This window comes from Coturnix japonica, chromosome 3 (genome assembly GCF_054131305.1).
Source record: "Coturnix japonica strain WE chromosome 3, WE-NBRP24, whole genome shotgun sequence".
Taxonomy (NCBI): Eukaryota; Metazoa; Chordata; class Aves; order Galliformes; family Phasianidae; genus Coturnix; species Coturnix japonica.
The window spans coordinates 57,253,995-57,266,794 of NC_140665.1; the positions used below are offsets into that span (position 1 = coordinate 57,253,995).

Genomic DNA, 12,800 nt, shown 5'->3' on the forward strand with positions numbered 1-12,800 from the left:
CCCTAGTGGGGGGTAATGTTAGAACCTGGGGCAAAGGGGGAGTTGAACCATGGAAGAACACAGCAACAGTCCCCTGCCTCATCCTTTCAATACCATTTCAGTTACTGTGACATGGTAAAGAGTGGAGAGAAATGTCATTTCATCCTCCTGTCCCACTTTTGGGGTGAAGGAAAAAAACTGACCCAATTAAGATAAGGAGAGATAACAAATGTACTATAAATGATAAAAGAATGTAAGATGAGAATATAAAAGGGAGTTATAGTTACTAAATCAAACAAATGCAAGAGAAAAATTCTAACTGTGCTTTTTGCTGTATAAAGATGATGGTAGTGTGGAATATCTTATTCTGCATGTATGAAAATGAAAAAGCAGAAATTACTCAGAGATGTTGTGAGTGAGACTGTAGAGCATTTAACAGTACTGTACAGATCTCCCCTAACTTTGAAAGTTACAAAACCAATAAAAAACCGTAGACTCAACTTTCATGCTAAGTGTTTCATCATATTCAGATTTGAACTATAACTTATTTATTGTGCCCTATTTTGAATTCCTAGCCCAGATAAAAAATTCCAGTAACTGGTTTCACAAAGGCCTGAGAACTGGAACCATTGTTTTTATATGATAGTTTCGCAAGCAGATGGGCATGTCTTTGAACAAAACCAAAGTGAACACTAAGATCTTCTTCTGGGAATATTAAACCTAGAGATTATTAGTTGATCTCCAAGAACACAGCTTGGTGCCAGGTTCTGTCTTCTCTATGGGTGTTTCAATGTGTATGTACGCTGACCTAGAACAATTAACTCTCATACACCTTAATTTAAAACTGTATGTAGTAGCTTAGATCAGGAACTTTTATATTTCTGCCAGTCTTTTTTCTCTTAATATTCAGTTGTAATCTGGGATTTGCAGGGGCATGGTTACCTGCAGTGTGTGAGGTAACGTGGAGAGAAAACTGGAACATTTTCATTTCCTTGCTGTAGTAGAGATCTGTGCTCATAAGCAGGGTCTAAAGTGAGAATGCTTGTAGGCAAAGTGCCATGCCACAGACTAGTGTATAAGAGATTGAGAAATGAAAAGGGGGAAAAAAAACACCCGTTAAGATCTGCAAGTTACTTAAAACTTAACGAAAGAAAACTTTGACTGTATTATGCAAAATACTTAGGAAAACAAGCCTTACACAAAAAGGATTTTTGGAATTATTGTCAGTAGCCTCAAATGGCTAAATGTACTTCCTAAATGTTTTTGGAAATTATGTGAGGGAAGATTTATTTAAAGGTGCCTGTAGGGGGAGATGGTTGCCCAGGAGACTGGCAGTAAACATTTCATCTCCGGGTCACCACTAAGCCAGCTCTGCTTGCTAATGGGCAAAAGCCTACTGCATTATTGTCATTCGGAAAGTCCATAAATCATCTGAGAGTCTGTGGAGACATGAGAATGTCTGTTTAATGTATATAAATAATTTTCTTATAGTCTTATACATGCAAAAGTTTTCTGAATGTTTATATAAATGCTAGTCTAGAAAACCTTGTCATTTTAGTTTAAAAACCTAAACTCATTAATTACACCAGCACAGTCTACCTTTTCTTCCTTTCTTCCTTCTTTTTTTCCTCCCTTCCTTCCTTTTTGTTCTTTCTTCCTCTCTCTCTCTCTTTCTTTCCATCTCTCTGTGTCTTTTTTTTCTTTCATGAACAATTTCATGTTTGTGAAGTGTCTTAAAGACACCAAACTTTATAAGAAGTCTTTATCATCTGTTTTCTTTTAAAGTATAGCACATCACTGGAATTTGGGAGAAAAATAAAATGACATCTGGGACAATTTTTCCTCTAGAAAAACAATAATAAACAAGGCACTAAAAATGTTCTGCAGCAGCCACTGTCTGAAGTATATTGTAGCAAAGCATGATACGCTGAAAAGCAACTTGATCAGATTCGATTCGGGGTGATGTCTTTCTTTAATCCACTGGAGAAGAGAACAAAGCTTAAATGATTTTATTTAATAACAAACAGGCAATAATACCAATAGTACTTCCCATTTAACTTATGGCAACCATTAATATGTGCTGTGTGCATATGCAACAAAGAGACATTTTCCCAGTTTGGTGGGTTTCATCCTTTGAAGCATGTCTCTACCAAAAAGCAGATTTCAATTTCCTTCAGGGACCACAAAATACCCAGTTCTTTTCCCCTCCTTCACTGTGGTTAGAAGTTTATTTTTCAGTTGTGGTAAGTGCTTTGCACCATATTTATCTGCATGTTGTTTGTTTTAGGAATGGAGCATAGAACATGCTATTTTCAACATAGCCTTCTACCAGGGGAAAGGCTAACAAGCAAGAGGCTGCACAGAAATAGTTTAATGAACTTATTATGCACAACCATACTGGTTGAATCAGAAAGTCTGCGAGAGTCTCTAGACTATAGCTGAGGAGCTTCTCTGTGACTGCTGACTTGAACACAGGCCCAGCCAGTGGTGGGGTTGGGTGGCCTTTGGTTTGTAAACCCAGACAAGTCATTTCACTTTCCAAAGTCTTGTCCACATAAGGGACATTTTCTGGATATTTTCCCACTTTGCTTCTTTTGGCAACCTTAAAGTTTCTCAGGACTGAGATGCACACATGGCTCTCACAGTCTTTCATATTGCTACAATGGCAAATTAACATTGACAGGTGGTGAAAGTACAAAGTCTCGTGGAAAGCAGGAAAACCTTCCATGATGCAAAATTTTGGGACTATGAGGGATGTTACATTATGCAATTTGTTACATAATTTGTTACATTATGTAATTTGATTGTGCACCAGTTCTCCCACCAGTGATTTCAGTCATACAGATTTTCAGATTTCACGTTTCTAGGATATTTGCAAACCTGAAGAAAATTTGGCCTTTTATTTTGGAGGATATCGCCACTGGTGATGGTGGAAGTCATCACTGTGTAATGAGATTAGAAGATTTGCAGCATCCTTTCTTCTTTCTGAGGCAAAGAAGAAAAGGAATGGTTAAACCAACATTAAAACGCTTGCTAAATATGTTTGCATGTGCGTGAGTGCATGCACATTTTTCCCATTACAAACTCAGGGCTGACTATGTTTATTTTCCTGAAGACCATCTGTATGAAAGGAGAACAAGTACTGTAAGACATCTCTAAATAAAGTTTTAGCAATTTGAGAAGGCTGATTTTAATTCATTATGATTTTATTTAAAATTGATAATATTTGTTTAACACAAACAATCTACCAAGAGACACTGAAATTTCTGATACTCCCCAGGTTAAATTAATGAGAGAAAATATGCATGCTTTTTTGTGCGTATGTAGAAAATACATTTTGCATGTTTCTTAATTTGTCACAATTCCTTTATATATTTATTATTCGAATTTGCTCTTGAGATTCTGACCTATATTTTCAACTTGAACTATTGGATATTTTGGAGCTGTGATGACCCTGATCCTTGTCTCACTACAGTATCACTCATATCTTCTGCTACTATCATGGTGAAATCAGAATAAAGCAAATATATCCATCTTTCTGTCCTGTTGCAACATCACTTTTACATGGCACTACTCCTAAATCTTTCCCTTCTTTTTTTTCAAAGTCATTTTCCACCTCTACTTTATTTTTGCCCTTGCTTGATTATCTTATCTAAGTAAGAGTGAAAGACCATTTGCCTTTGTAGCTCCGCATGCATACATCTACCTCCTGCAGGGCTGCATTAGGCCAAGCGTCACCAGCAGGTTGAAAGAGATGATGATTCTCCATTGAGCACTGGTGAGACACTTGGAGTGCTGGGTCCAGTTCTGGGTTCCCCAGTAAAAGATAGACATGGAGCTATAGAGTGAGTCTAGCAAAGGCTACCAAGGACTGGTGCACAGGATGTTTGTGAAAAAGCTGAGGGAGCTGGAACTGTTCATTGTTAAGAGGAGAAGGTTTGGCTGAGTGCCTACTGCTGCTTGTAACCACTTTGAGAAGATGCAGCACATTCTGATTGGATGATGGACTGATGTAGGACAAGAAGCAATGGATGCAAATTGCAAACTCCAGTTAGGAAGTTGGGATTTTTGTTTTTGTTTTTTGGGTTTTTTTTGTTTGTTTGTTTTTCACAGGGTACACTCAAACATTGGAGTGAGTGCTTGGAAAAGACATACAATCTCCACTCTTGGAGATACTCAAAACTCAACTGGACAAGGTCCCCTGCAACCAACTATATCTCTTTTGTTTGAATTATGAATATGAAAACATAGATTTCAGTATTGTTTAGTTCTCTGATTACTGTGGTCATTCTGATCAACAGATAATGAATAGATTTTGCCTTATCTGTGAGCACTTCTCTTCTGCATGTCTGTCTTGGTGTGTATTAGCAATTGCATGCTAATGCATGTTACTGAACTCTGAGAAAAACAAAACATATAAATAATTATTGTATATTATTATTTACTACAGGGGCCAAATTCTGAGATACGCTTTCACAAAAACAAAAACAAACTAATTTGAAGGAAAAAAAAAAATGGCAGGAAGGGAAAAATCTACATTATCTCAGCTTTAATTTGAATTTGTCCATAGTGGGTTCAAAAAGAAAACATATATCTGCAACAGAAAAGAGAACTTATATTACGAAATATAATCATGTTCCTTGTTCAAGGCTCAGAATTCTGTTGTTGATTTCTCTTCTACTACAGAAAAAAGCAAAGCTTAGAAGTATGTTTTTTCACTCCCAACTTTAGTGAGTCCGACTTAGGAAATGTTTTTATCGTATCCAAAATCAAATCTTCCACATTTGGAGTTGCCTTTTCAAGTAAAGAAATTAAGCATAAAAAATTCCCATAATTTCATAGTTTAAATGAAAATAGGGCATGAGATGTATTTCACCAGTTTGCTGTGATTCCCAGCAGCTATATGGAATTAATGCTTGAAACAAAAATAATAAAGCGGGTAACAATACACAAGGGATATACATATAGTGCAGAAGTATCTGAATCTTGGAAAAGTGAAGTATTTTTTTGCCAATAAATGCAGCATACCATTAAGATAAAGTAATGTCAGAGAAAAATTGGCCTAGTTTGTATTTTGAACATTATTGATCTAAGTCTTGCTACATCTCTGACTTGAGAGGGAGGCTGAGATCTGACTACACAACACATGTCTCCACAAGTTAAAATAATATGACTGAGTAAATGCTGTCTGTTATTTGCTACAGAATAAACTGACATCAACTTCCAGAACTTCTAGAAATTTACCTTTTTTACATCCATTCTTTTTTTGTGGTTTTGTTTTGTTGTTTTTGGGGTTGTTTTGGGGTTTTGTTTGTTTATTGTTGTTGTTGTTGTTGTTGTTTGCCACAAGACATGCAGGATTGATGTCGCTGAAGCAAAATTTCTATGTATGTTGGATAACGTTCATGTAATTTCATTCTGGTTATTTGTCAGAAGGTGAATTTGGCCGATTGAAAATGACGGTGTTTGTCCATAGCTGGGAAATGTATGGATTTCATTAGTTATTGGCACATGGATATTTTTTGAATAGAATATTCTATTCAATTAAATAAAAAATTGGAGAGAACCTGAACTGCAAATAAAAATTACTAAAGTGTTGGAAAAATGAATGGACATGAATGGGCACAGTTGCTCTATTTTTTTAAAATTAATTTTTAACTAATCTGTAATCCAACTCTCTTGAGGGCATTGCTTGTTTTGTTTTTGCATATGTAGCATGTATGCATTGGTACTTTTTTTAGTCTGCATAGAAGCATCAAATTGAAAACTGAAAGAACAGAATTTCAGCGTCTCTCTTAAAGCTAACAAAAGCCATATTCCATAGTCTTTCATCTAAATCCCTGTTTAAACAGCAATGAGAAGTACTAAGGGTTACAACACATGACTGAAGTAAAGATGATTTTTTGTAATTAAACTGAATCAAATCAAAGGGCTTTTACAGACCTTGTAAAATCCTTTTTTTTTTTTTTTTTTTTTTTTACTGAGACAATTCCCACTGATACTAATGAAAGCCTTAACTGAGTATAAACTGAATTAATAATAAGAAATATCTAGAGTTAAGCCAGAAGTTTCATTACCGCAAGCCTATAATGTATTCTGTTTTAGGGCTGTTTCCAAGTTTTTAAAACCTGCATTGAAAATACAGACTTTTTCATGTCAGAGGGAGTTTAGGAAAGTATCATACTAAGCAGTGATGTTTCTTATCATTAGTGCTGAAACTGATCTTCATTCTTTACTCGGAATTACCAAATCAGAGGAGGTCCAAAGTCTTCTCCGTGGATTTTCTGTGATTCTTTCTTTCACTTTGGTTTATGTGAACTTGCACCTCTACATCTCCTCTTTGGCATAAAGATTAAAACAAATTCACTGCCAATGTGAAGCTTAACTTAAACTGTATGGAACCATGATCTGGCATGGTTCCTGTTGACTGCTTTTTCCACAGTTTTTCTTACTGCTTAGTGCACAGTACTCACCAGCTTGGGTATGGGATGATTTCTAGCAGCATGCTGCAGGCTCTGGTGCACAATTTGTGCAGGAAGTTTGGTAGGAATGCCATGCTTCCCTTCAGGGACACTTTGAGGGAAACATTGCTGACCTGCACTGCAAGGAGTGCTCATTCTGCAGAACAGAGATCTACAGAGAACAGTTACCTGTGACAGGCACTATGAGGCTGTCCCATGCTATGCTGCAAAATTACATTAAATGGCAACTTGGTTTTTGTCACCTCCCAGTCCAGCAACAGATCAAGGCTGCCGTGTGAAAGTACTGTGCCTCTGCACACGGGGAACAGACAGGACTCACACGCAGTGTGTAACGCTGAAAGTACAAGTTTAATGCCTTGCAACAAACCCTATATAGTGGTACAGGTGACCAACCCTATCAGACACTCGTGACCTCCCTGACTCCATCCCTGGTGCACACAGGCACCACCTACCAAATACCCAACAGTTTTCAAGCAGTGCAGATTTGGGATATAATGTAGACTTTATTTGTACATAAAATCTCAGCTTGGTAAAGGACCAGCTAGGACACAAGCAGGGTTCTTACTGCTCAGGAAAATGGTAGGTAGCAACTAGCAGGGAACCTATCAGCTTCTACTGACTCTGAATGATGCAAAGGTGCTGAATAATGCTAAGATGCTGAATAATGCTAAGTCCTGGGGATGCTGACAGGCTAATGACGCAAGCAAGAATTTCTGCAACCTAGCTAACCCAAGACCTGCAGCTGTAGCTGAAAATGACTGCAAACAGGACAAGCTCCAATAGCAATGATGAGGATTATTTGTGTGGTCAGCAATTTTTGCAGCACAATGGTTACTGTTCATATATATGAAATATGTACAGTCATTTATGCAGCTAATTAACAATACTAAGTTTTAGAAATATTTTGTTTATGGAGAGAGTCTGACTAGTAAACTTGTTGATCTTAGCTGCAGGGTGGTTATACCCATTGCTTGAAGTTTGGCCAGTATTCTGCTGCCTGTCACATTGCCTGAATTAAGGAAACTTGAGTAATGAGTCTGATATCAAGTCAAATTTGTCACAAGACTGGGGGGGGTAGGGAGTGTCTCATGTCTCCAGATAGTAGGAGTGGTAGCCCTGGGAGAAAAAGTCATTTCCATCTCCTAGGAATCCTAACTCAGTGCCAGTGCTTGCTCTCCAACATCAGCATTGTCTTAAGCACTGATTCTAATCAGGGACCAACGCAGAGTCTCCCTTGTTTGTGTCCAGCTCCATTTATCCAGCAGCTCTCTAAAAAGATCTAACAGTGCCAATAGTGTGAGCTGCTAGCACAAAGTCTTCACATAGACAGTGTGTGTAGGGCATACTTTTTGGACTGACCTTTTGCCTAAAGGGTCCTAGAGCTCCTTTGTAGACATCTAGTGCCACTTACCACAACAATAACAATCTCTCTAATTGATAGATGGTGTGCTTCCCAACAGCACCACGAAAAACTAAATAGAGACCTCAGATCTATTACTGTATATCATATCATTCAGAGTTTCAGTATACTCTAGGCCACCTCTCATAGTGAAGAGTCCCAAGACAAACTTTCCATTCAACATTTCAACACATTTGCAAGCAGGTAACTGAAATCAGTAGAAAGCACTCCAGAGAGAAGGATCTTCTTCTCACAGGCATCTTCCCCTTCTACTACTGGGAGGAAGCAGCTATTAAGCAACTCCAAGAAAGAGTTCAAAAATGCATGTGATGGTGTGGTTGCCCTGTGCAATTAATTGTCATTTCTACTTCTGGAAGTGCAGGAACCCCCCTGTATACTGAGAACAACTATCTGAAATATAAAGCAGCAGAAACATGCTCCATGTATCTCCTAATGAAACCAGGAGAAAATTAGTTTGTCCAGCCTTAGTTACTTTCTCTGGATTCTGGCCAAGATGACAAGGTTAGTCTAATTCTTGCCAAATCCATGTCACAGGGTATTCATGTGGTCAGTACCTTGGTAGACATATTATATGTAGCCCCTGTTTAGATAACTCTTTTCATACAAGTACAGAAGAATCCGTCTTTTACGTACAAAGTAATTATGAACTGGATCGTACTTAATGCATGAGTGCAGCAAAATACTTCTGGAAAATTGTTTTCTTCCTCCCTGCTAATCGGTTACAATTGTATGGGATGGCCAGGGTGTAGTGCAGATGGAAACAATCAAGGCTCAGGAAAATATTCTGTTTCCATTGCTAGATATTTCCACGCCCCCAAAAGCTTATAGTTTGATTACTCTTATTTTGATGTTCTTCAATCTCTTGCACACCAGATTATCCTCTTCTCCTAAGAACATCTTGATTGCAAGTTTGAGAGTATAAATTCAATCAAATTATTGACTTGTTCAAAGCAGAAACTCACATACTGCCCAAGATAACTGTCTTTAGACTTACTGTAATCTGAGGAAGGAGAGATGATCTTCAGCTCCTATTTCAGGTTCCTGCTCTGAATCTGGCAATGACACCAAAATTAGGTATATAAGAGGAGAACAAACAAATGCTTTTCTTTGATTCTTTCCAACAACGAATGAGCCAACTTAAGAGAGACTGGCTAGGACAGTTAGTTATTTTCAGAGAAAACAGATCATGTTCATAGAGGTGGTTTAGATGTGTACAAATAAAACATGAAAGAAATGTTTGCAAGCTGCTGCTTTATGCCCGATTGACCCTTGCCTTATGGTAAGAAAGAATACTGAGGAGTCTCCATGAATCTCCCTATTCCTTGTACCAAAATGTTGTCCTCATTCTAACCCCTACACAGGAAGTTCCAGCAGAAGGCGTTTTGGGGGCAAGCCGAGGAAGCAAAACAAAATGCCTAAAGGAATTTCCTACACTGGTGATTCTGTAAAAGGCCATTCCAAAAGGGATGCAAGTCAGGGTTACTGGTACTGAACCAAACAGATGCATATCAGGCCTTAAAAAATTCCGCACCATTAGCACTGGCACAAGGACATATTTCCCTGTTATCCTTAATATGAGCCAATATAGAGGAAAAAGTACCAAAGGGAAGGCATGACAGATGTGAGTCACCTCTATTAACTTGCAAAAGTCATGTACATGTGTCAAAACAGCATATTAAAATGGATTAGCCATTCATACAAATAAGAACAACATGTGCATTTGTTTCAGCTAGGATAAAAATCACAAAGGCAATCAATTCTCATACAGCATATGTGAAAAAGAACTTGGCACAAAGGACAGCTCAGCCCAAGTGTTCAGATACGCATTTAAGACTGCATGCTATGTTTTTTTTTTCAGCTTTCAGGTTACTAGTTTGCTCCAGAAGGCCATGAGAAACCACAACTCAAAGGAAGAAATAGTAATTTCGTACTCTCAATTTATTCTCTAAGATCACTATTTTTTCGACACGTGGCTTTATATCCTATTCATATGGTGATGTGAAAACAACACTGAATTGCACAGTAAATACATTGTAATAAGTACATTTTTTTTTTCTGGACAATGAATAAGTATTTGGGCACTTTTCCATGACGGTGTTAACAATAAACAATTTTACCATATACTTAGCAGCCATTTAGCACAGAGGATGTTTTCCAGCAATAGGACTCCCACTGTCAACCAGACGCAATCGCTAACATGATTTTGGATCAAAGAAGGAGATTACAGCTTAGGCAAGAATAAGTATTTTGATATTACCACGTCACATTCACAATAATTTGTTCCTTTCATTAGGATTTTGAGAACAGCTCTCAGTCATTTTTCAGAGATGATAAGAAAAGATACTTTGCTCATTAGTTCGCACATGGGGCAGAAATTTATGATATCTGAGACATTGGAATCTTGCCACACAGAAATCAGATCAGAAGAGCAGAAAATCCCTTGAAGCAGAGCTACAGTTTCTCGACTTCAAAAGCCACTTCCACAAGCTCTTTCAGAAAGCAGGGAAACAGTGTCACAGCAAGATGGACATTCAGCTTTGCTTCCTTGCATCTGTCCATTCTGAAAAGTCTCATAATCTCTGTGGCCCTCCACTGAGTTCTCTCAAGAAGTTCCCTGTCTTTATTGAACTGAGGAGCCCAGAACTGGACACAGTACTCCAGATGTGGACTCACCAAGGCAGAGTAGAGGGGAAGGTTCACCTCCCTCAACCTGCTGTCCGCACTCTTTTTTTAATGCACTCCAGGTTATTATTGGACTTCTTGGCCACAAGGGCATACTGCTGGCTCATGGCCAACCTGTTAACCACCAAGACAACCAGAAGTCCATCTTCACAGAGCTGTATGTTGTTCCATGCATACAGTTGCATACTGTTGTATGCATACAGTTGTTCCACTCCAAGTGTAGTGCTCAGCACTTGCTCTTGTTGAACTTCATCAGGTTCCTCTTTGCCCAACTTTCTGGTCTGTACAAGTCTTGTTGAATGACAGTACAGCCTTCTGGTGTATCAGCAGCTCCTTCCAGATTTGTGTCATCAGCAAACTTGCTGAGGGTGCATTCTATCTCTTCATCCAGATCACTAATGAAGATGGTGAACAAGACCAGACCCAGTACCAGTCCTTGGGGAACTCCACTAGTTACAGGCCTCCAACTAGACACTGCATCGCTGAAAAAAGCCCTCTGACCTCTGTCAATCAGCCAGTTCTCTGTCTACCTCACTGTACACACATCTATCCAATGCTTATTTACAAGGTTACTGTGGGAAACGGTGCCAAAAGCCTTGCTGAAATCAAGCTACAGAACATCCACTGCTGTTCCCTCATTTACCCAGCCAGTGCTGACATCACAGAAGGCTACCAGGTTGGTCAAGCATGATTTTCCCTTGGTAAAATCCCTTGGTCACTGACTACTCCTAATAACCCTCTTTTCTTCCACTTGTTTGGAGATGACACTCAGAATAATCTGTTCCATTACCTTCCTGGGGACTGGCCATTTCATCTGGAAGCTCAGTGTATCTATGTATTGCCCATTCTGAAATTGTTCTTTTTTCTCCAGTGGCAGTGACGAATTTTTGAGAAAATGGTACTGCTTTGGAAAAGAATTAAAAATACTGAGCTCTTGTTTAGGTCACTCTTCGAGTCAGTGCCCTTGTAGCTGGAAAGATGCTGCAACCCTGCATTTCTACATACAGAAGCACTTCAGTGGCTCTTCTGAAGAAAAAGCACTTATACCTCATACAAAATGCATCAGCTACAGTGGAACACAGCCTTGACAGCACAAGCTTACTGCTATCAGAGACAGGTAGAACAGTAAGGTAGGAGTCTGGGCTTCGTAAGTGGTTTCTGTGAAGTACTGGCTCTATTTATTCCAGGGGAGTGTGCTGTAATCACAGTAACAGGTACCAGGTTGTGGACATGCATAAAGATCACTGCTTGCCACTGCTGCGCCAAATTAGCTTTGCAGATAGCAACAACAGCAAAGGATTTGATTCTCAAGCAGCTGGCTGATAATCTACTTGAAATCTTTTCCTTGTTTTCAGATGTCATTTTTTGAATATGCTTAAGTTAATCACTGTTATGTTTCCTCTTAAATGCCAGAAATGAAGCAGATTAAAAGAAAAGAAACCTTTTGATGATCCCGGAAGTTTGTTTTTTGTTGTTGTTTTTTTCTCCTTCCCATCATTAGAGGGTGAAAGGAGTTTTCTGATTTAATTAACTGGAGAATAAAAATCAGCATCCAGCAGAGATACAGGATCTTTCTTCCCATGGAATCAGTTCTCCCCCAGAAAATAGATGTTTGCACTGGAAACGCCAACTCAGATGCAATGAGACCACTGTGATTGGAGATGTCAAGAGCATCAGAGATTAATGTTGCATTAAATCCTCACAGCTGAAAAGAAGCCACAACAGTCAAGCCCCTTTTCCCTGGACACCCGTTATGCTTCGTTGCCCTCCCATTTCTCCTTTCTTTCTCGTATTTCACAATGCGGGTGTATATGTGTGTGTGCACATAGACATATGTGGGAGGGTGCTAAGCTGTGCTCTCATTATGCTCTGCTTCCTCTGATAGTGCCTGCTTTTCACCCTGAAGTTTGCAATGCTGTGCGTGCCAGCAGCATCTATGCACACTCAGTGAATTATGCAGAGTTGCCTCAGAAGCCAAAGGAGGAGGTGACAATTGGTGGACATCTTTCTCTGCCTGACAGCATATGTAGAAACAGTCCAGCTGAACAAGCTTTTTCTGTGCTGAGGGGACAAGCAGATCATTTCTGTAACTTACTGGCTTGAAAGTTCAGCATTTTAATGCTTCACTGAGTTGAAAGCTATTGGGCACAAAATACTGAGAACACGAGAACAGGCCTCAGAAAATGCTGTTTGTGTCTCCCCCTACTTTTCCATCCTCATTTTGGAGGGCAAAGAAC

At 38.9% G+C, this 12,800-nt stretch overlaps 1 long non-coding RNA gene across 1 annotated transcript; it reads right to left on the reverse strand.

The window, feature by feature from the left end:
- Window positions 1-1,973: 1,973 nt before the first annotated feature.
- Window positions 1,974-8,935, reverse strand: LOC146761422 (uncharacterized). Its single transcript, XR_014944998.1, has 2 exons — window positions 8,876-8,935; window positions 1,974-2,964 (listed from the first exon to the last, which is right to left on the reverse strand). It is a non-coding gene; the product is annotated as an uncharacterized LOC146761422 (long non-coding RNA).
- Between the last annotated feature and the right edge of the window lie 3,865 nt (window positions 8,936-12,800).